Source organism: Mauremys mutica, chromosome 2 (genome assembly GCF_020497125.1).
Source record: "Mauremys mutica isolate MM-2020 ecotype Southern chromosome 2, ASM2049712v1, whole genome shotgun sequence".
NCBI lineage: Eukaryota > Metazoa > Chordata > Testudines > Geoemydidae > Mauremys > Mauremys mutica.
The window spans coordinates 54581574-54603179 of record NC_059073.1 but is presented as its reverse complement, the minus strand read 5'-3'; the positions used below and the strand labels follow the sequence as shown (position 1 = coordinate 54603179).

General features: G+C 43.8%; 1 protein-coding gene and 1 long non-coding RNA gene across 2 annotated transcripts in view; one reads left to right on the top strand and one right to left on the bottom strand.

Annotated features, from left to right (window-relative positions):
• The window catches only part of TPD52 (tumor protein D52), a 216974-nt gene that overhangs the window by 96544 nt on the left and 98824 nt on the right, over positions 1-21606 (bottom strand). The gene's annotated exons all lie outside the window — the stretch shown is intronic.
• On the top strand, positions 10485-20932 carry LOC123364114. The gene is made up of 4 exons (XR_006577000.1): positions 10485-10526; positions 20381-20487; positions 20683-20705; positions 20793-20932. It is a non-coding gene; the product is annotated as an uncharacterized LOC123364114 (long non-coding RNA).

Genomic DNA, 21606 nt, shown 5'->3' with positions numbered 1-21606 from the left:
TGGATGACATTGGTTTATTAAAAAATATATTTATAGGGGGTCACTTCACACACCACTAAAATGCACACACTTTGGAAAGCAGAAACACGGCAGCTGTTTAAAAATGCACAGCAACACTACAGACTATAATTGACCAAACTAAAATTTGGCTACCACTCATACAAAACCTGTGACTGTCTTCAATGTATTAAATGGACACGGTCAGCTACTTTAGATCTGATAAAAGTTTTACAAAACCTAGTACAACAGAAATATTCTGATGATTTTTTAATTTCCATTAAAACTATGTTTCTGTTCAGATATGAAACGATCCTAGCCACGCTCACAAGACAAAGATTGTACATGAGAACAAGGAAGTTAAAAAAGTTAAGATGACTACTGTATTTACCTTGTCCAAGCTGAATGAAATGCAAAAACCAAAATTCAACCTGCAGCAGAGTGCCCACTCAGTGCACCCCTGTGTGGATGGAATGCATACACTCCCAATGAGTCTCCATAAAGTCTGAGACATGATGACTCCACTCTGTCAGAGAAGTAGGCACCAGGAATGGGCCAGACTAGGGAATCTACCATCATGTGTAGCCAATGGCTGAGCATCCTATCTCATAGAACTGGAAGGGACCATGAAAGGTCATCAAGTCCAGCCCCCTGCCTTCACTAGCAGGACCAAGTACTGATTTTTGCCCCAGATCCCTAAATGGTCCCCTCAAGGATTGAACTCACAACGCTGGGTTTAGCAGGCCAATGCTAAAACCACCGAGCTATCCTCCCCCGCATAGCTGAAGTGGCTTGGCTGGGAGGTAGTTAATTTCTCCCACCCTCACATATGATGGCTATAGAAAGCCCAATCACTTGGGACTTCTGTGGGATCCTTGAAATTGACCCCAAAAATGCATAAGAACACATTATATCACAAATAGCCAATAGGTGAACACTTCAACCTCCCTGGACACTCTATAACAGATTTAAAAGTAACTATTCTTGAACAAAAAAACTTCAGAAACAGACTTCAAAGAGAAACAGCAGAACTAAAATTCATTTGCAAATTTAACACCATTAATTTGGGCTTGAATAGGGACTGGGAGTGGCTGGCTCATTACAAAAGCAGCTTTGCCTCTCTGGAACTGACACCTCCTCATCAATTATTGGGAGTGGACTACATCCGCCCTGATTGAATTGGCCCTGCCAACAATGGTTCTCCACTTGTGAGGGACTCCCTTCTCTTGTCATTATATAATGCCTGCATCTGTAACTTTCACCTCCATGCATCTGAAGAAGTGAGGTTTTTTACCTACGAAAGCTTATGCCCAAATAAATCTGTTAGTCTTTAAGGTGCCAATGGACTACTTATTATATCTTTGATATCCTTTCCATTTTAGAATTATTAATATTTTTACTAACAACACAGGCAGGGAATTTTATTTTTAAATATATGTTTTTGATCAGATAGTGTCCAATTAAAAAGAGAAACAGAAGACTGTTTGGCCTAAAAATACATCTACCTCTGTAGTTGCCCCAAACCCTGGCCCTGACCTTAAGGTTTTTAGAGACGATACTGATTTACATCATTCTGGGATGTATTACCCAGAGTGTTGCAAGCAAGACACGAGAAGTCATTCTCCCATTTTACTCTGCAATGATAAGGCCTAAGCTGGAGTACTGTGTCCAGTTCTGGGTGCCACATTACAGGAAAGATGTGGACAAATTGGAGAAAGTCCAGAGAAGAGCAACAAAAATGATTAAAGGTCTAGAAAACATGACCTGTGAGGAAGGATTGATAAAATTGGGATTGTTTCGTCTGGAGAAGAGAAGATTGAGGGGGGGACATGATAACAGTTTTCACGTACGTAAAAGGTTGTTCCATAGAGGATGGGGAAAAATTGTTCTCATTGATCTCTGAAAACAGGTCAAGAAGTAATGATCTTAAATTGCAGCAAGGGGGTTTAGGTTGGAAATTAGGAAAAACTTCCTGTCAGGGAGGTTAAGCACTGAAATAAATTGCGTAGGGAGATTGTGGAATCTCCATCACTGGAGATTTTTTAAGAGCAGGTTAGACAAACACCTGTCAGGGATGTTCTAGATCAGTGGTTCCCAACGCGGCGCCCGCCGGGGTATCTATATGCGCCTGCCTACTGACAAGGGAGTGCCCCGCCGCGGAGGAGCGTGGCCACCGGACAAGCAGCTGCCGAAATTCCACCAAGAAGCGGCAATGTCAAGAAGCGTTGCCGCCGAAATGCCGCTGATTTTTGGCGGCATTTCGTCGGCAACACCTCTTGATGACGCAGCTTCTCGGTGGCATTTCGGCGGCGACACTTCTTGGCGTTGCCGCTTCTCAGGGGCATTTCGGCGGCTGCTTGTCTGGCGGCCGTGCTCCTCGGCAGCAATTCGGCGGCTAGTTGTCAGGCGCCCGCCACACTGAAACGTTGGGGACCACTGTTCTAGATAATACTTAGACCTGCCATGAATGCAGGGGACTGAACTAGATGACCTACTGAGGTCCCTTCTAGTATTACACTTCTATAATACTATGATTTTAGACGGTATTATTTTTTGGCTGCAGTTATTACTGGGGAAAAAAGTAGAAGGTATAAGAGTGGTGAGGAATTCAGATGTCAGTAGAGAGCAACAGAAGAACACATCAGTAGGAAGTTTCTGAAAAAGAGAATGACAGCAAAGGATGAAAGTAGGTAAAAGGAGACTGAGAATCCACTCCAGAGACAGATGGGCTGCAGAAGGCGTAGGAGCCATTCATGGATATTTTCTACAGTGTATGGCTTGCTGCAGAGACTACCAGGAGGGAAGCAGCAAACAGAGCAGGAAAACACGGTAAACTATCAGCCTGAAAGTTCAAATAGCATGAAGTAATAGTTCAAGTAGAGCTGTTATCGTTTTCCTTTCTCCCTCATCCACAAACTGCATTTAAATCCACATCCCGGGAATTCTTGCAGTAAGACCTACAAGATGGAACTTAAAGGAGATTCAATATATCAATATATTGAGTCAATAAGGTGTGATTTTAACAGGCCAGAAGCATTATTCTTGGTAGCCACTACAATAGAAATGGACGGAAGGCCAATTCTGTATTACTACTTTCTTTAAAGACTTTCCTTTTTCGTCTCCCTATCCAGGCTAACTGCAAACCCGAGCCAGTTAAAAAACATACTTATGCACACAGATATATTTATACAACAGGCATAGACCTTTTCCTCTACATGTTTTTCTACACAATAAGATATCACCTGCTAATTAGATGTTTCATGCACAAGCTCCCAGCAGGTGCAGGATTCGAACCCTACTGATGATGCGAAGTTGCTACTGTTGCACATAATAGAATTTTTTTTTTATATTTTCCTTTAAAAATGAGGAAATTACATACAGAAATCTTGTTAAAATACATTTAGGTTGTAGAATCAAACATTCAAAAAAGTTGGGAAATGCCAGACTATAGATTGCCTGTGCAACCTTAACTCTGCCCCTTGTCTGTGTGCACTGATAGTGATTGTATACTATGTCCTCCCCAGGACCCTGACTCCTCATTCAGTGCATAGGATAGATCAGTGGCCCCCAACCTTTTTGTCCGGCGGTGGCAGTGGAGCATCCGCCGAAATGCCGCCGAATTTCTGCGGCGTTTCGGAGGCGACGCCTCTCAATGATGTCGCTTGTCGGCGGCAAGTGGCGTCATCGAGAGGCGTCGCCGCTGAATTTCTGCGGCGTTTCGGCAGCGCCTCTCGATGACGTCACTTGTCGGCGGCAAATGGCGTCATCGAGAGGCATCGCCACCGAATTTCTGCAGCGCTTCGATGGCGACGCCTCTCGATGATGCCACTTGCCGCTGACAAGTGACATCGTCGAGAGGCGTCGCTGCCGAAATTCGGCGGCATTTCGGCGGATGCTCCACCGCCGGCCAGGACGCGGGCGCATTTAGATGCCCCCGCGGGCACCGCGTTGGGACCCCTGGGATAGATGATCCTCAGGGAATGAGGCTGCTATTCAAAATGTTTATCCTTATTCAGTTATTGGCTCCTGCCTGCTTTACTGCACACCATCCAAAACCTGCAATGAATGCAGAATTATTCACTCATTTTATGGTCTTTTCTAGGGCACTTATCACCTTGATATTTTAGTGTCTCACAGACATTAATGAATTTGTTTCCTCTTCAGGATAACGGAGTGGCAGAGCCAGAATTGGAACTCAAGATCTCTTGACTCCCAACCTTGTGCTCGTTCCTTCAGACCACACTGCCTTACAGCCAGAGGTGCTGAGCATACACAACTCCAGTAGACTTCAGCTGCAGTTGCAAGTGCTCAGCACTTCAGCATGTTATGCCCTGGTGTCTCAGGTTGGGCAACCAGAAATTGGGGAACATGCCCTTAGTGTCCACCTGTCAATTTTAGTTTTAAGTGACTTGCTGAGCATCACGTAGTAACTCTGTAGCAAAGGCAGGGATAGAACTGAGGTCCTTTTGGAGTGTTCACCTGCCTTAAGCAGAAGATCATCTTCCCTCTTACTGTTCTCTACCTCTGCAGCAAATGAAGCAAGGATCCGACAAACAATCTCATTCACTACATAACCCTAATTCATTCCATGATTGTCTCCCATCCTGTGTACTGCATGAGGCAGGAGTCTTGTGGAAAAAATATATGATCATGTAATTAAAGATTGTATCATAATGCATATGCACAAGAGGGCCAAATTAGGGTTGCACAAACAAACTTAATTCTGGCATTTCTTAACTTTTAAATGCTTTAGTTTGCAACTAGAATAGGAGAACTTGTGGCACCTTAGAGACTAACAAATTTATTGTAGCATAAGCTTTCGTGGGCTACCGCTCACTTCATTGGATGCATGTAGTGGAAAATACAGAAAGAAGATATATATATACACACAGGGAACATGAAACAGTGGGTGTTACCATACACATTATAAGGAGAGTGATCAGTTAAGGTGAGCTGTTGTCAGTAGGAGAGAAAAATAACTGTTCGTAGTGGTAATGAAAATGGCCCATTTCCAGCACTTGACAAGGAGATGTAAGGAGCTGGGGGGGACGGGGGGGGGAGGAGAGATAAGCATGGGGAAATACTTTCACTTTGTGTAATGGCCTAGCTATAGATAGATAGATATAAAATCTCTTCCTTCTGTATTTTCCACTACATGCATCCGATGAAGTGAGCTGTAGCCCACGAAAGCTTATGCTACAATAAATTAGTTAGTCTCTGAGTTGCCACAAGTAGTCCTATTCTTTTTGCGGATACAGACTAACACAGCTACTACTCTGAAACCTTAGTTTGCAACTGTAACTTTTTTTTAATATGGGGTTTTTGGTATGTAATATATAATTTTGAGTGTATGTACAAAAGCATGCAGAGGATTTATAAGTTGAATTTTACTTAATTCTTGACAACGAGGTAGCGCTTAGTTTAACTCTCTTTTTTTTTTAAACTGAAATAGCTGTTTAAGTTCCAAATGATCACTTAAACATCTTTTAGTTATACAGTTATCAGTTAGTAAATGAAAACAAACTAAAGTGCACTGTAAATATGTTTTAGGAAATAAATAATATCTAAGTTGTCTAATGAGAAGGCCTAATTTTAGTATTACTGTTCTGTTAAGCTTTAGATGTTAATCCTTTGCATTTCCAGGTAATTTTCCTGTGATTTATCAAAATGATTATAAATGTAGATAGAATATTAATTTTTGTCTTTGCAGAAAAGCGTCACAATGGGATAAAATCAGCGGGTGCTTCTCCATTGACTTAACTGGAACTCCTCCTGCTTACACCACAACTGCATTTGGCCCAGTGTATTACTTTATAAGTGATTTGGTCTCTTATCGTGTGTGTGTTCTGGCTTTGGTTCTGTTCAATATCTTCATCAATGATTTAGATAATGGCAGAGAGAGTACACTTATGAAGTTTGTGGATGATACCAAACTGGGAGGGGTTGCAAGTGCTTTGAAGGATAGGATTTAAAAATTAAAAATAATCTGGGCAAACTGGAGAAATGGCCTTAAATTGCAGCAACGGCGGTTTAGGTTGGACATTAGGAAAAACTTTCTAACTATCAGAGTGGTTAAGCCCTGGAATAAATTGCCTAGGGAGGTTGTGGAATCTCCATCATGGAGATTTTTAAGAGCAGGTCAGACAAACACCTGTCAGGGATGGTCTAGATCAATGGTCCCCAATCTTTTCTGGGTGGTGGGTGCCGGAAAACGAGCCACTGAGGACCATGGCCAGCGGACAAGCATCCGCCAAAATGCTGCCAAGAAGCGGCAACGTCAAGAGGCGTTGCCACTTTTCGGCGGCGATGCCTCTTGATGACGCCGCTTTTTGGCAGCATTTCGGCGGATGTTTCTCCTCCGGCCAGTACGCGGGTGCACATAGATGTCCCAGCGGGTGTCATGGCACCCGCGGACACTGCATTGGGGACCCCTGGTCTAGATAATATTTAGTCCTGCCTTAAGTGCTAGACCACCTCTGGACTAACTGACTGCTTGATGTCCCTTCCCTTCCCTTCCTGCTTGATGTCCCTTCCAGTACCACGACTCTATGATTGTGAATTTAATTCCACTCTGAGAAAGCTACCTTTGTGGCCACAAACAATAGGATCTTGTCTTGTAAGTCCAAACTGAAATTTTAAACAAACAAAAACACCTTAGACATTCTGGGTTTTCAGCAAAAAATGATCCCAATAATAAAAATGAAAATAAGTAACTTTAAAAAGAAGCCAACAGCAGAAGCATAACATTACATCTCTGTTCTTTACCTCTCTCATTTAAAAATAGTATTTCTTTACAAGCTAGGTGGCAATTCCCCGCCCGCCCCTCCGCCCCCCAAGCATTTCAATGTGTACGCAGATTGTTTTTGTTGGTTACTGACACTAAAAGAGAAATGAACTATTATAAGACAAACAAACAAAAACAAGATCATATCACCAGTGCAGTACCAGGACCAATTTTTTAAATCTAGCAGTGCATTATATTGCTGCTAAAAACAAAGTTACATATGAGCTAATGGTTTGCTCAAAATTAAAGTGTTGTCTATTTGCATATTGACCTACAGGCGTTGGATACAGTTGTATTATACCTCAAGCTGAAATAATGTCAGAATATCACAAGCTTGGGTCAGTAACTGGGTGGACGAGATCTAGAGGAAACTCAGGACTTGCAAGAAGTAATGTTGGTGACTCAGCAGGAGGCACTGTGTACCAACCCTGAAGAATCTGTACTCTAGCACGGTGACCCAGTCTAGTATTAGGGGGCACTCTACTCTAATGGGGATATTTTGGGGGTTAGGGCTGAAGATGAAGTCCATGATCACTGGGGTCATTAAAAATCCCATGACATATTTTGCAAGTGTAGGGTTAAGTTCCTGTATCCTGGCCAAATTTTACTTTGGGTAACTGGGGATTCCCACACTTAGTTGCTTCTGTCATCTGAGCTCACTGTACACAACAGAGTCTCCTTGCTTCTCTCCATTTCCACTCCCCTCAAGTTCCCTGTGTGCCACCCTTCCATCCCCTCTATTTCAGTGACTCACTGCAACTCCCTTCATGCCAGGGTCTCTATGGTGTCACCCATACCAGGGCCCTTCATTCCCCCTTCCCCACTATGGAAGGTGCTCTGTGTGCTCCCCTTTCCTCCTCCCCCATAGTATTGTCTCCCCTTTCTCCTCCTCTGCCAGAGGTTCTGTGAGTCCCACCATGCCAGGGACTCTGAATGTCCTTATTCACCCCTTCCCTCCCATCCCATTATTGTCTCTATGTACCCCCAGTTCTCCTCTCTCCCCATACCAGGGTCCTCCATACTCCACCCTCCCCTCCCATCATGCCAGGGGCTCTGCATATGCCCTTAATTCCCCTCTTTCCTCCCTCCATTCATTCAGGGTGTCAACATTTTAAACTGAGATAGGAATACTATTATGTTGCAATGTGTTGATGGCTGCCATCAACTGGTTCTTTGTTCTCTAGACAATTCCAGAGGTGACTGAAGGCAATAAGTCTGCTAACCAAATGCAAGTGGTGCTGTCTCTCTCTCATTTTCCCCCTCTGGTTTTCTGATTTTCACCAAAACCAATAGGGTTCTGCCCACTGATGCCTAGAACATTCCCTGAGGTACGGGAATTAATCAGAGGTGGCATTTAAAAGTTATTAGTGTTATTTCTAAACAGAGAAATGCCATCAAGTTGAGCATTGGGCCGTGCAAGCTCAGCCAATTATGCTCTACCCGGATGTTTCAGTTGGATACAGTATTCCTCACTTTTTAATTTATTTTACATCATCTGTTATGATATTTGCTACATGGGGTCTCACTGTACAGGTAGAAAGACATTCTTTCCCTTACAGATTATAAAATAATATACAGGATGCACCACGTGGGAATAATGAACAACAGGGTGAAGGAAGGAAGGAATAATGTGGTTTACAGCAAAATCATGAGGTTATTCAGCTTGGTTGTGCACACATTATGATGGCTCAGTTACACTATTTTGTTGTTGTGTTTAAAAAATATTTTCATAATAATAATATGAATTTACTCACATTGTGGCATTGCAGAAGAGCTGAGTCTTAAGGAACAAATAGACACAGAGATGGCCTGCCAGACAAGAATTATAAGGTCGTGCCAAAGCACCGGGGGGCAATATAGAAGAAACAGAGATGCTCCTGGAAGCAGATGAACAGGATAGAGAGATGGCACTATTGGCAGAGTGATAGTGACAGAGAATAACTTTTGTCTAATGTTGCTATGTGCTTTAAAATAGATGCCGTGTTTCAATCTAAAAAAGGCTGCACCCTCCATTTGTGGGGAACAAAGTGATTCATATGTATGTTTATAGTGTATGTGTATATGAATGTGATACATATAATTATTCCCTCTACTATCCCTAATACTAGTGGGTGTGTTTTCTACTGCAATCATCCTATTAGTCATGGCAGATTTCTATGGGAAACGAGATGCTGGAGCACACTTTCTAACTGGCAGCAGCAGTTGCTCATGGTATGCACGAGTTTGTTAACATAAACACTAGCAAATGGTGGGCCTAGCTGGCACCTCTAGCTGGTACACGACCATGATACTTTGACCAATGTGTTTGCTGGCCCTCTCAAGTGCTACGTAGAGAATCCTGCCCTGCTACTTGCAGGGGTGGGAAAAAGAGACTCCATATGCTCTCTTCCTCTTAGTTGTCTAGTGCAGAAGGTAAAACCTAGAACATGCTTTACAAAACTCGTTAATAAAGTCTGTAAAATGATTTGCTTCTATTTAGGAAGACAATGTAAAAGAAAGAATTATGATCAGTACAGTATATTTACTATACTATGTGCAAAATTACACTTTAAAAGGACAGATTTAGTCACTTTCATCATGTTTTCTTTTTTACTGCTTAGAATGATCCTATGGACATCTGAAATGGAAATCTGCATCTCTACTACATATTTCTTTCTTGCCAGTTAAAATGAGGTAGGATCATAAGCTAAAATGGGGAAAGAAAAAGTTAAAAATTACTTAGACAAGTTAGATATATTAAAATCATTAGGGCCTGACGAAAATACATCCCAGAACAGTGGTTTTCAAACTTTTTTTCTGGTGACCCAGTTGAAGAAAATTGTTAATGCCTGTGACCCAATGGAGCTGGGGATGAGGGGTTTGTGGTGTGGGAGGGGCTCAGGGTTGGGGCAGACGGTTGGGCTGCGGGGTGGGGCTGGGAATGAGCAGCTCAGACTGTGGGAGGGGGCTCTGGGATGGGGCAGGGGTGCGGGAGGGGCTCTGGGCTGGGGGTGCAGGCTCTGAGGTGGGGCTGGTGATGAGAGGTTTGGGATGCAGGAGGGGGCTCTGGGTTTGGGGGGCTCAGGGCTGGGGGTTGGAGTGTGGAAGGGGGTGAGGGCTCTGGGCTGGGGGTGCAGGCTCTGGAATGGGGCCAGGGATAAGGGGTTTGGGGTGCAGGAAGGGGGTCTGGGCTGGGGCAGGGGTTTGGGGCACAGGCTTATCTCAGGTAGCTCACGGTCAGCGGTGCAGTGGGGGTGCTAAGGCAGGCTTCCTGCCTGTCCTGGCACCGCCGATCACACAGAGCCCCGGAAGCAGCCAGCAGCAGGTCCAGCTCCTAGGTGGAGATGCACAAGCGTCTCAGTGTGGCTCTTGCCCACAGGCACCGACCCCCCTCCCAGTTCCCATTGGCTGGTTCCCGGACATTGGGAGTGCGGAGCCAGTGCTCAGGATGGGGGCAGCGCACAGAGCCCCATGCCCCCCCGCCCCCGCCCAGGAGCCGGACCTGCTGCTGGCTGATTCCAGGGTGCAACGTGGTGACAGAACAGGTAGGAACTAGCCTGTCTTAGCTGGGCAGCACTGCTGACAGGACTTTTAACAGTCTGGTCAGTGCTGACCAGACCCACCACAACCCAGTGCCTTCCATTCCGCAACCCAATACTGGGTCACAACCCACAATCTGAAAACCACTGTTCTAGAACACTCAAGGAGCTGACTGAGGAGATATCTGAGCTATTAGCAATTATCTTCAAAAAGTCATGGAAGACGGGTGAGATTCCAGAGGACTGGAAAATGGCAAATACAGAGCCAATCTATAAAAAGGGGAATGAGGACAACCCAGGAAATTACAGATCAGTCAGTTGAACTTCAGTACCTGGAAAGATAATGGACCAAATAATTAAGCAATCAATTTGCAAAACACCTAGAAGATAATGATGTGATAAGTAACACTCAGCATGGATTTGTCAACAACAAATCATGTCAACCCAACTTAATAGCTTTCTTTGACAGGGTAACAAGCCTTGTGGATGGGGGGAAAGTGATAGATCTGTTATATCTTGACTTTAGATACCGTCTTGCATGACCTTTTCATAAACAAACTAGGGAAATACAACCTAGATGGAGCTAGTATAAGGTGGTTGCATAATTAATTGGAAAACTGTTCCCAGAAAGTAGTTATCAGTGGTTCACAGTCATGGTGGAAGGGCAAATCGAGTGTGGTCCTGTATGGGTCAGGTCCGGTTCTGTTCAATATCTTCATAAATGATTTAGATAATGGCATAGAGAGTACACTGATAAAGTTTGTGGACAATACCAAGCTGGGAGGGGTTGCAAGTGCTTTGGAGGATAGGATTAAAAATCAAAATGATCTGGACAAACTGGAGAAATGGTCTGAAGTAAATAGGATGAAATTCAATAAGGACAAATGCAAAGTACTCCACTTAGGAACGAACAGTCACTTGCACACAGACAAAATGGGAAATGAGTGCCTAGAAAGGAGTACTGAAGAAATGGATCTGGGGATCAGAGCGGATCACAAGCTAAATATGAGTTAACAGTGTACCACTGTGGTAAAAAAAAAAAAGCACTCATCATTCTGGGATGTATTAGCAGGAGTGTTGTAAGCAAGGTATGAAAAAGTAATTCTTCCACTCTACTCCATGCTGATTAGACCTCAACTGGAGTACTGTGTCCAGTTCTGGGTGCCACATTTTAGGGAAGATGTGGACAAATTGGAGAAAGTCCAGAGAAGAGCAACAAAAATGATTAAAGGTCTAGAAAACATGACCTATGAGAGAAGACTGAAAAAAATGAGTTTGTTTAGTCTGGAGAAGAGAAGACTGAGAGGGGACATGATAATAGTTTTCAAGTACATAAAAGACTGTTACAAGGAGGAGAGTGGTAAATTGTTCTCACTGACCTCTGAGGATAGGACAAGTAGCAATGGGTTTGAACTGTAGCAAGGGTGGTTTAGGTTGGACATTAGGAAAAACTTCCTAACTGTCAGGATGGTTAAGCACTGGAATAAATTACCTAGAGAGATTGTGTAATCTCCGTCATTGGAGAGTTTTAAGACAAGAACTAGGGGTCACCAAATGAAATTAATAGGCAGCAGGTTTAAAACAAATAAAAGGAAATTCTTCTTCACGCAGCGCACAGTCAACTTGTGGAACTCCTTACCTGAGGAGGTTGTGAAGGCTAGGGCTATAACAATGTTTAAAAGGGAACTGGATAAATTCATGGTGGCTAAGTCCATAAATGGCTATTAGCCAGGATGGGTAAGAATGGTGTCCCTAGCCTCTGTTCGTCAGAGGATGGAGATGGATGGCAGGAGAGAGATCACTTGATCATTGCCTGTTAGGTTCACTCCCTCTGGGGCACCTGGCATTGGCCACTGGTGGTAGACAGATACTGGGCTAGATGGACCTTTGGTCTGACCCGGTATGGCCGTTCTTATGTTCTTAAGACCAGGTTAGACAAACTCCTGTCAGGGATGGTCAGATAATACTTAGTCCTGCCTTAAGTACAGGAGACTGGACTAGAAGACCTCTTGAGGTCCCTTTCAGTCCTACGATTCTATGATTTTATTAACACACTGGCAAAAACACAGGAAGCCATCAGACACTTATCTGTACTACAACTCCTACCAGCCCTAACCCAGGTAAGAATTCTTTTTGTAAAAATCCTAATCATAGACACAACCATCCAGGCATTTATGCACAGTCTGTGGTCAAGCAACGCATTTAAGCAGATGCATACTTTTAATCAGATGCATAGTCCCACTGAAGACAACTTGAGTATTCAGAAGTGTAAAATAGCATGCGTGTTTAAGTGCTCTATTCGATCAGCATCAAAAGAGGTAACTCTTGTGCAAATGTGGGTAGGTGCACAAACTTTGTAGATGTGACTTTGAGGCCAGTTGTTATATTTTGGCCAAACGTCTGAAATCCAAGGGCTTGTCTACACTTAAAATGCTGCAGCGGTGCAGCTGAGCCACTGTGGTGCTTCAATGTAGATGCAATCTACATGACAGGAGGGCTTACCCCGTCGGCACAGGTAATGCACCTCTCCGAGAGGTAGTAGCTATGTCAACGGGAGAAGCACTCCCATCGACATAGCACTGTCTACACCGGGAGTTAGTCTGCTATAACAGCGTCGCTCAGGGGTTTGTCTTTTCCACAGCCCTGCGTGATATAGTTATACAAACATAAATTGCTAGTGTAGATCAAGCCTAAGAAATGTAAATTAAAATATTGTGCTTAACACTTTATTAATGTAAAATTAAATCTTATATTTTCCTTTTCTTTGATGCACATTAAACATTTTCAATTATTTTTATAGTGAGGCCTGAAAAAAGGAATAGTAGAAATGTGGGGGTTTTTTTTTGTTTGGTTGGTTGGCTTTTTACAGCTGGTTGGGAAAATTCCAAAACAACATTTTTTGTTAAAATTTGCCTATTTATCAAAATGTTTCATAGAGATGGTTCAATTTTGACAAAGTTCTGCTGGAAACGAGGCAGAGTTCTGATGGAAATCTGACTAACTTCCCACCAGCTCACCTACTCAGCTCCTCATTACCGGGGACCACAGGGCTTCTAGGGTCCGAGGCAGCCAGCCAGGTGAACTGCCTCTGAGTTGGGGACCCCAGGGCTTCCAAATCCACAGCAGTCCACCAGATAGACTAATGCAGAGCTAGCACTCCATTCCCTTTCATGGGGATTTTTGAAATAAGGGTGTTTTGGTCCAACTGGAATGAAACCAAATTTTGAAATATCGAAATCATCTACTACCGGAATCTCTCACTCCACCTAGCTCTAATTTTTTTAAACATGTTTTAATCTTAAATATCCACACTTCATCCATCATCATTACTGGAAACAGTACAACTCAAATTGTCTTAATTAAACATACCTGCTAGCAGGGCCGTCCCTACCCATACGCAAAATACGCAACTTTGTAGGGCACCATGAAATTTGGGGCACCTGGTGCCCTGCGCAGTTGTGTGCTGCTCCAGTCCCTGCTCCGTCTCTTCCCCATGGCCCCGCTCCCACTCCCCTGAGGACTGCAGCAGGGGTTGAGCATGCATTCACCGGCAGCAGGAATTGCAGCAACCCGGCCCCAGCCATGCCACGGGTGAGTGCTGGGGGGCAGTTCCACCCTGCCCCCCCACGGAGGCCTGGGGCCAGCTTCTCCCTCCCCCCCATGGGGGCTGCGTAGGGCCCCAGAATGACTAGGGACAACCCTGCCTGCTAGGGGAAAACCCCCCAACAAATCAACTACATAAAAAGATATTTTTAGAATAATTAGTTTCACCTCCTAACATATAAAATAATTTTAATATAGAAAACAAAAGCATGTAAATGTTTCCCAAATAAAATTCACCTTGGCAACCATCCAAGCAGTATAAATATTTTGGTATAATAATAATATACCAAAAGTAATATTACCTAATGTTTTATGAAGGTCATGAAGCTGTCATGCTCTGAATTGCAACTAGCATCATCTGATTTCTTTCCCTTCTTCTCCCCTCCTCCCCCACGCAAATTTGGCACAGACTAAAAGGTGTTAAGTAAATTGCCACAGGATGTATTGGAAATCCCTGCAACAGCTGCACATGCAAACTTTAAAAAGTACCTTTTAGATTCTGTAACCTGATAAAGTTGCTGGAGGGTTACAACAGCCTTCGAAAACAAAGCAACATCAGACTGGCACAGATAGGGGTCCTGCAATCCCACATTTCAGAAAACTGCCAAGTCATTGTGCTTTTACTGAGAATGGTCATTAACGATACAGGTACAGACCTTGCAAGAAACAAAATCAGCACAACTCCTTCCCATACCTAACAGTTCTTAAGAATGTCATCCAGTGATGACAGACGCAGGTTGCAACAGAACCTTTCTGTCATGGTTTATACTGTTGTTCTTTTTGGGAGATCTATTAAAAACGTGCACTTTTTTTTTTAAAGGCTTTGTTCCCCTTCTACCCAAAAGGAAAATCTTTCAGCTACAGAAAAAACACAATTTAGCATAGTACTATTTTTCCATAGTATCTCTTTGCCTTGCAAATTATCTCTGGGTGGATTACAAATCATTTTACAGGACCTACACTTTTTACAGGAACTTTATACAAGATCAAATAATGCATGCTAGGAAAGATGATGTTTTTAATAACTGCAATATATAATATAAAAATCATGTATTTAGTAATGCCCCATATTCATATTTTCTTGTTCTGCAAGAATGACAGTGTATTTGTAACATCAAATAAATCCTACATGGCAACCTGCTTTTAGTGAACAAGTGCATCCTAGTTTAACTCCACTGCCATTACACCAGCAATGCATTTGGCCCACAGTAAACTGACTATACTCCAGATAGGGCAGATTCGGATCCCGATGCAGACAAACATCAATAATGATGGATCACACTAATAACAGACTTTACAAATTCAATGAAATACGGTAATATTTTCCAAAAGGAGAAACAGACAATGAATTGCAAGAAAAGACGTTTCTAGTCTTCACTTTCCCATTATATTCATTGTTTTTGAACCTCTATCAGTACTGTTTCCAGGATTTCTTTTAACCAGAAGTGGTTTCAACTCAAGGTTGCAAATTATCTTATATAATGGTGAGAAAGGATGGGCCAAAACTTTTTGGCCAAAACATTTTTTGGAGGAAAAATGCAAATGCTGTATTGTTTGAGTTGATGAAAAGAAACTAAACAAAACAAAACAAAATCCAAAGAAAATCCAGATGTTTCATTTTAATATTTTTGAAACAAAACATTTTGATATTTTGATTCAATAATTTTACTTAAATTTCCTTCAATTTTATTTAAAAAAAATTAAAAATGTTTGAAGAGCTCAAAATTGAAATGAAACATTTTGTTTCAGGTAAAACAAAATGTTTTGGGTCGACCTAAAACTTTTTATTTTTCGTAACTGCAAACAAACCAAAAAAATCAGATACTTGCACAGTTCTTGTGCAGACATATTCTAGGGGATTACGAGGTGGCTGCTCTGCAATTACTTAATAAAAGGAAATACTTTATCCATGAAAAAGGAAGGGAAAATATTTAATAAATAAATAAATACGTAAATATTTAATTAAATAAAATATATATCTTCCTTTGCCCAGCATTACAAGGACTTTATGCTGGATGAAATTTGCCTCCCTGGAGGAGGCAAAAAGAATTGAGGGAATTAGGATTTTTAGAAGCTGGTTAATAGGAACAGGCTCCACAGAACAGGTCTACAAGAGTTTTGTTTGCTTTGAAGAACGAAAAGTCTGCCTGCAGCTCAAAGATTGTGCTGGATAATGAAAGGTAGGTTTTATTATGATCTAGGAGACTATAAACTAATTCTAGATGATTGTTCTAGAGCAGCGGTTCTCAAACTGTGGATCAGGACCCAAAGTGGGTCGCAATCCCATTTTAAAGGGGTTGCCAGGGCTGGTGTTAGACTTGCTGGGGCCCAGGGTCGAAGCCAAAGACTGAGCCCCACTGCCTGGGGCCGAAACCCCAGCGTGGCTGGGCTCAGGCTTTGGCTTCAGCCCTGGGCGTGAGAGCTCAGGTTACAGCCTCCCCTCCCCTGGGGCTGAAGTTCGACTTTGGCCTCCACACCCAAGGCGGCAGGTTTGGCCCCGCCAGCCTGGGGAGTCGGGGCTTGGGTGGGTTCAGGCCCAAGACCCTCCTGGAATCTTGTAATAATTTCTGTTGTCAGTGGGTCACGGTGCAATGAAGTTTGAGGAGCCTGGTTCTAGAGTAATAAGCCAAAGTTATCAAGGAAGCATTGCAGGTTCATCGCTTGAGAGAGGATTATTTAGAGGCAAAAAGTACATTTTCTCCCCCTTTTTTCTTATTGATATCAAAAAGTAACACTTTTGGGGAGTTTACCATTCCTGAAAAGAGAAGAACAAATTAAAATGAGATCTGCAGTACAAGTCACACTAGAATAGGTATGACAGTATAGTTCTACTCTGAAAAGTTACTTGTAAGAATAGCATCATAAGGTTCCATTTCTGTTTCAGTAAATGCAGATTAAATATAATTTTTTTCTAAATTGTTAGTTTAGCCCTCTACATTCAATATGCAATCTGAAAGTCAAGATGTCTCCTTTCTGGCTCATGCTCTACCAACAATAAATATCCACAAACAGAACTTTATAAACATTTCTGTTGGCAATGTGAGTCATAATGTCAGACAATCCACTCTCCAGCTAGATTGACTCTACAGTGCTAATAGAAAGTATAATAAATTCTTATTGTGGTCACCATTGTGAATAGGGATGGCTCTAATCCGGTAGTTCTCAACCTATTTACCATTGCGGGCCACATCCAATACTACCTGTATGGCCCTGAGGATGTCAAATGGGCCAAAGCTCTGTGCTGATTGGGCTGCAAATGGCCTGCAGGTTGAGAACCACTACTCTAAACCCTCACAAAGAACATATATGAGAATATATATAAAAGAGGATGATATTCTTATCTTGTCACTCTCTAGAATAGAACCAGGTTAGCATCTTCTACCAAAATAAGGATTTGGGGGGGAGGGGGGGTAAAATGAATATTCATTTGCTTCCAAACTGGAACTCAGTCTCCGTCTCTGTCTCAGGTGAGAGACACATGAATATCCAAAGCAGAGTCTCCATACATTATTTATACCAGGCTCTTATTAAACATGAGAAGGTTGTATTGTTCTGAGAATGCAACCTTAATTTTGTAAAATCAATGCAATGCTGTCATTAGTCTGCACGCAGACTGAAGTAATCAGACAAGCAGAGGCATGACCTTCCCACTTATTCCTACTCATGCGGCATTGACTTCAAGACATAGTTATGACTACTTAAATGTTAATACATCTAGCCAAGATAACAGTTTCCAGATTTGCTTTTGATCCAAAAGTCTCTTGTGCGCGCACACAGACCAATGTGCCAAGTTTTGGATAACTAGTTCAGCTATGTGCTACAGGAAGAAGACATCTCATAATATAACTGTTGACACTAAAACAAAAACAATCAGATACTAACACCACTCCCACGTCAATTTCATCAAAATTAATATACCTGTTTATATGCGAATTTAAAAAACACAGGGGCTAATCTTGCACTTGTTCTGGAGTATCTGTGGAGGGTTAAGTGATGCTTTGGTAGTAATTTAGTTGAGCTCTATACCACCAACTCCTCAGCCCCACCCCAATCCACCTACCACAAAGCATGTACAAATGTAAACCTTAAAAGTAAGATAGGGAAAAGGAACACTAGAGATGGGTCCATACAGCCACAAACACTTGTCTGCCTATTGGTCTTGGGGACAAATTCCTTTAAGATACATTTCTTCTCTTTCCTGTGCTATGTTCTGTCACCAAAATATGATGCAATGTCCTGTTAACACACGACATCCTGATTGCCATGATTACTGATCATTCTCATTGTATGATCTACATCAGGGGTCTCAAACATGCGGCCCGCGGGCGGCCCGCGGAGCTCTTCCCTGCGGCCCGCGGAGCTCCCCAGGGCCGCCCAGAGGGGGGGGGGGGCAAAGGGGGCAATTTGCCCCGGGCCCCGGGCTCCGCAGGGGCCCCCAAGAGAAAAGCGGAGGCTCCCGCCTCCGCCCCTCTCCTGGAGCCTCGGCGCATAGAGCGCCGAGTCTCCGTCCGAGCGCCTGAGCCCCGCCCCGCTCCGAGCCGCGTGGGGAGGGGGCGGGGCTGGGAGCTCTGGGCTGAGCGCTGCGCTCGGCGTGGAGCTCACAGCCCCGCCCCCTCACCACGCGGCTGTGAGCGGGACGAAGCTCAGGCCTCGCCGGAGACGCGCTCGGGTAAGGGGGGGGGGGAAGCGGGACCCGCCGGGGCCGGGGCGGGGCCTGGGTGGGAAGCGGGACCCGCCGGGGCCGGGGCCGGGCCGGGGGGGGGGGAAGGGAAGCGAGACCCGCCGGGCCGGGCCGGGGGGGGGGGGAGGGAAGCGAGACCCGCCGGGGCCGGGCCGGGCCGGGCCGGGGGGGGGGGACGGGCAGCGAGACCCGCCGGGCCGGGCAGGGGGTAGGGAAGGGAAGCGAGACCCGCCGGGGCCGGGCCGGGGGGGGGGGGAGGGAAGCGAGACCCGCCGGGGCCGGGCCGGGGAGGGAAGCGAGACCCGCCGGGGCCGGGCCGGGCCGGGGGGGGGGAAGGGAAGCGAGACCCGCCGGGCCGGGCCGGGGGTGGGGAAGGGAAGCGAGACCCGCCGGGGCCGGGCCGGGGGGTGGGGGAGGGAAGCGGGACCGGCCGGGGCCGGGGTGGGAAGCGGGACCGGCCAGGGTGGGGAAAAGAGGGACCCGCCGCCGCCGAAGCGCAGCCCGGTCTTCGGCGGTGGGGGGCCCCTTCTGTTCCGGGACCCGCCGCCTAAGTGCCCCGCCGCCAAGCCACCAAACAGCTGTTGGTGGCGCTTAGCACTTTCCAGGAGGGAGGGGGGAGGAGCGGGGAGCCGCGCGCTTAGGGGAGGAGGTGGAGAAGAGACAGGGCAGGGGCGGGGCCTCATGGAAGGGGTGGATTGGGGGTGGGGCCAGGGGCAGCAAGGGGGCGTGTCAGTGATGCGGCCCTCGGGCCAATGCACTAGTCCTCATGTGGCCCTCGGGGTCATTTGAGTTTGAGACCCCTGATCTACATTAACCACAGGACTTCCAAGTTTTCTATCTTAATCTTTTATAAGCAAAATTATTATAGTAATAGCTCAAATTTTAAACTATCATAATATTAAATCAAGAATCTAAAACTGTGTACATAAAATTCACTAGAACTATGTATAAAGGATGGATTTTCTTTTGCCTTTTCCCACCCTGAATTCTCTCTTTTCTGCATTTTAAATTTAGTTGCTTTGAATACATAATATAGATTGACTCTATAGACCTGATCCTGAGAGTGCTGAGTGTACTGAGCTCCCAATGAAGTCAACAGGGCTGGAGGACTTTCTTCGGAGATGCTCACCACATCGCAGAATTAAGCCCCCTTTATTTTTACCCTATGTATAACCTGAACTGAGAAATTACCTTGTTTATTTCATGTCTGTGTCAAAAAATGTACTACTACTATTCATGTCATGTGCTATCTACCTTATAGTTGTCAATCATAACTGCTTGAAAGTCACAGGCCTGTCAAACATATCTGTTGTCAGAAAGGCAACACTACAAAAATCACTATGCCGTCATTTTAGAAAACATTAGGGAGCAAATTCATGAATACGCAAATGCTGTTTGATTATAAAATTACATTAGAGTCTTATGCACGAACTTGTTATTTCAAATTAAAAACTTTTGGAAATCAAAATACTCTAGAGTTGGCTTTTATTGTCAAGATAGTTTAAGACTATTATTTTAGGTATGGTAATGAGGGGTTTCATCTAACCCAAATATTTTCAAACCTTTTTTAGTTTGTTGTTGCTTTTTTTTTTTAAATTGGGGGGTAGATTTAAATGTACCATAGTGTTGTGAACCCAAGCACAACAACATTGTGCTAATGCACAAAAACTAAAGAGTGAAAGTGAACTGAATAATGAAAGTGAATTTTCATTCTCAATGTGCTCAAGTTTTCACAAAAATATATATTTTCAATAAATGTTTGGTTTTACAACTTTGATACAATGATGCCTCTTACAGTTACTGACGAGACACCTACTGGACAGAAGAGTAAACCCACTAGCCAGATTCAGATATGAAAGACAAGAAGGGTGCTCCCATCAGCAAGGTCCAAGGGCAAGAACCCGGTGAGAAGCCCTCTTCCCCAGCAGCTGCAAATAGGGCAAGAAACAATATCTCTACTAGGGTGCTGTCCCCAGAGGCTTCCGAGGCTCTATCTTTTATGATCAGCCTCTGGCATTAGGTGTCTGATAAATCTAAAACTCCACCTTCCTCTGGCTGCTGGAAGGGAAAAGAAATTTTGTCTCTTCTTGCCTCACCAGAGCCTCCAGTCTGCTGCCAGAAGGTGGGTCTGCGCTACTCTGCTCCTCCCCAGTCCCTGTTTTTGGGACTTCTTCCTCATTTCAGTTCCTGTTCTCCTTGCTGCTCACAGGAATCATACTCCTGCATGAGAAAGCTAACAGCTTCACTAAACACCACAAGTTTCAGGATAGCAAAAGTGAAACTGAGCTGTTAATTTCACACTGCTACCATTGCCACTGGGCAACCTGCAACCCAGCTGCAGAAGTATGGAGCTGTCTCTGAAAAGTGAGGAAGACAACAATGAATCCAGTTTATATTCAGTTCACATCTGTAATGCTATCTTCTTTGTACTCATAACAGCAGTAACATCTTTCTCCTCAAAAAATAAAGCTTGTTTTCTACAGAAATAGATGGTTTTAACTCATTATTTCTTTTGAAACCAACATCTACAAATACAGGAATCTGACATTTCATGCATCTATTTTGCTCGTCAGAAAAGCTTACACAAATATATTAGTGGTGCACTCATCTAGAAACAGGCAATGAATCTAAACTGGATCATATTTATCCATTTATGTCATCAGTCCAGTTGTTCATTATTCATTTGTGGCCAATGTACATTTCAAGGTGGAAAGATAAAATTCTGACAATTTAAAAAGCTGAACTGAAAGAAGACAGAAAACATTAACAAATAAATTATTTTGGATCTCCAGTTAATGTTCTGTTTACAAATCACACATTTAACATAAGTAATTGCGCTCTGGGCTTTAAGAGTTGTAAAATTTTTGTGCCTATAATTGATAATGTAAGGGAATCTGCTCTTAATGCAGTGACTTCAGAGCAAAAGCAAATCTTTTTGTGATTTGGATTAGTTCTCCACCTGAAATCTACAGTTCAGCAGTTTAAAATCTATACATTACAAAGAGACCCTATCTGAGATCATT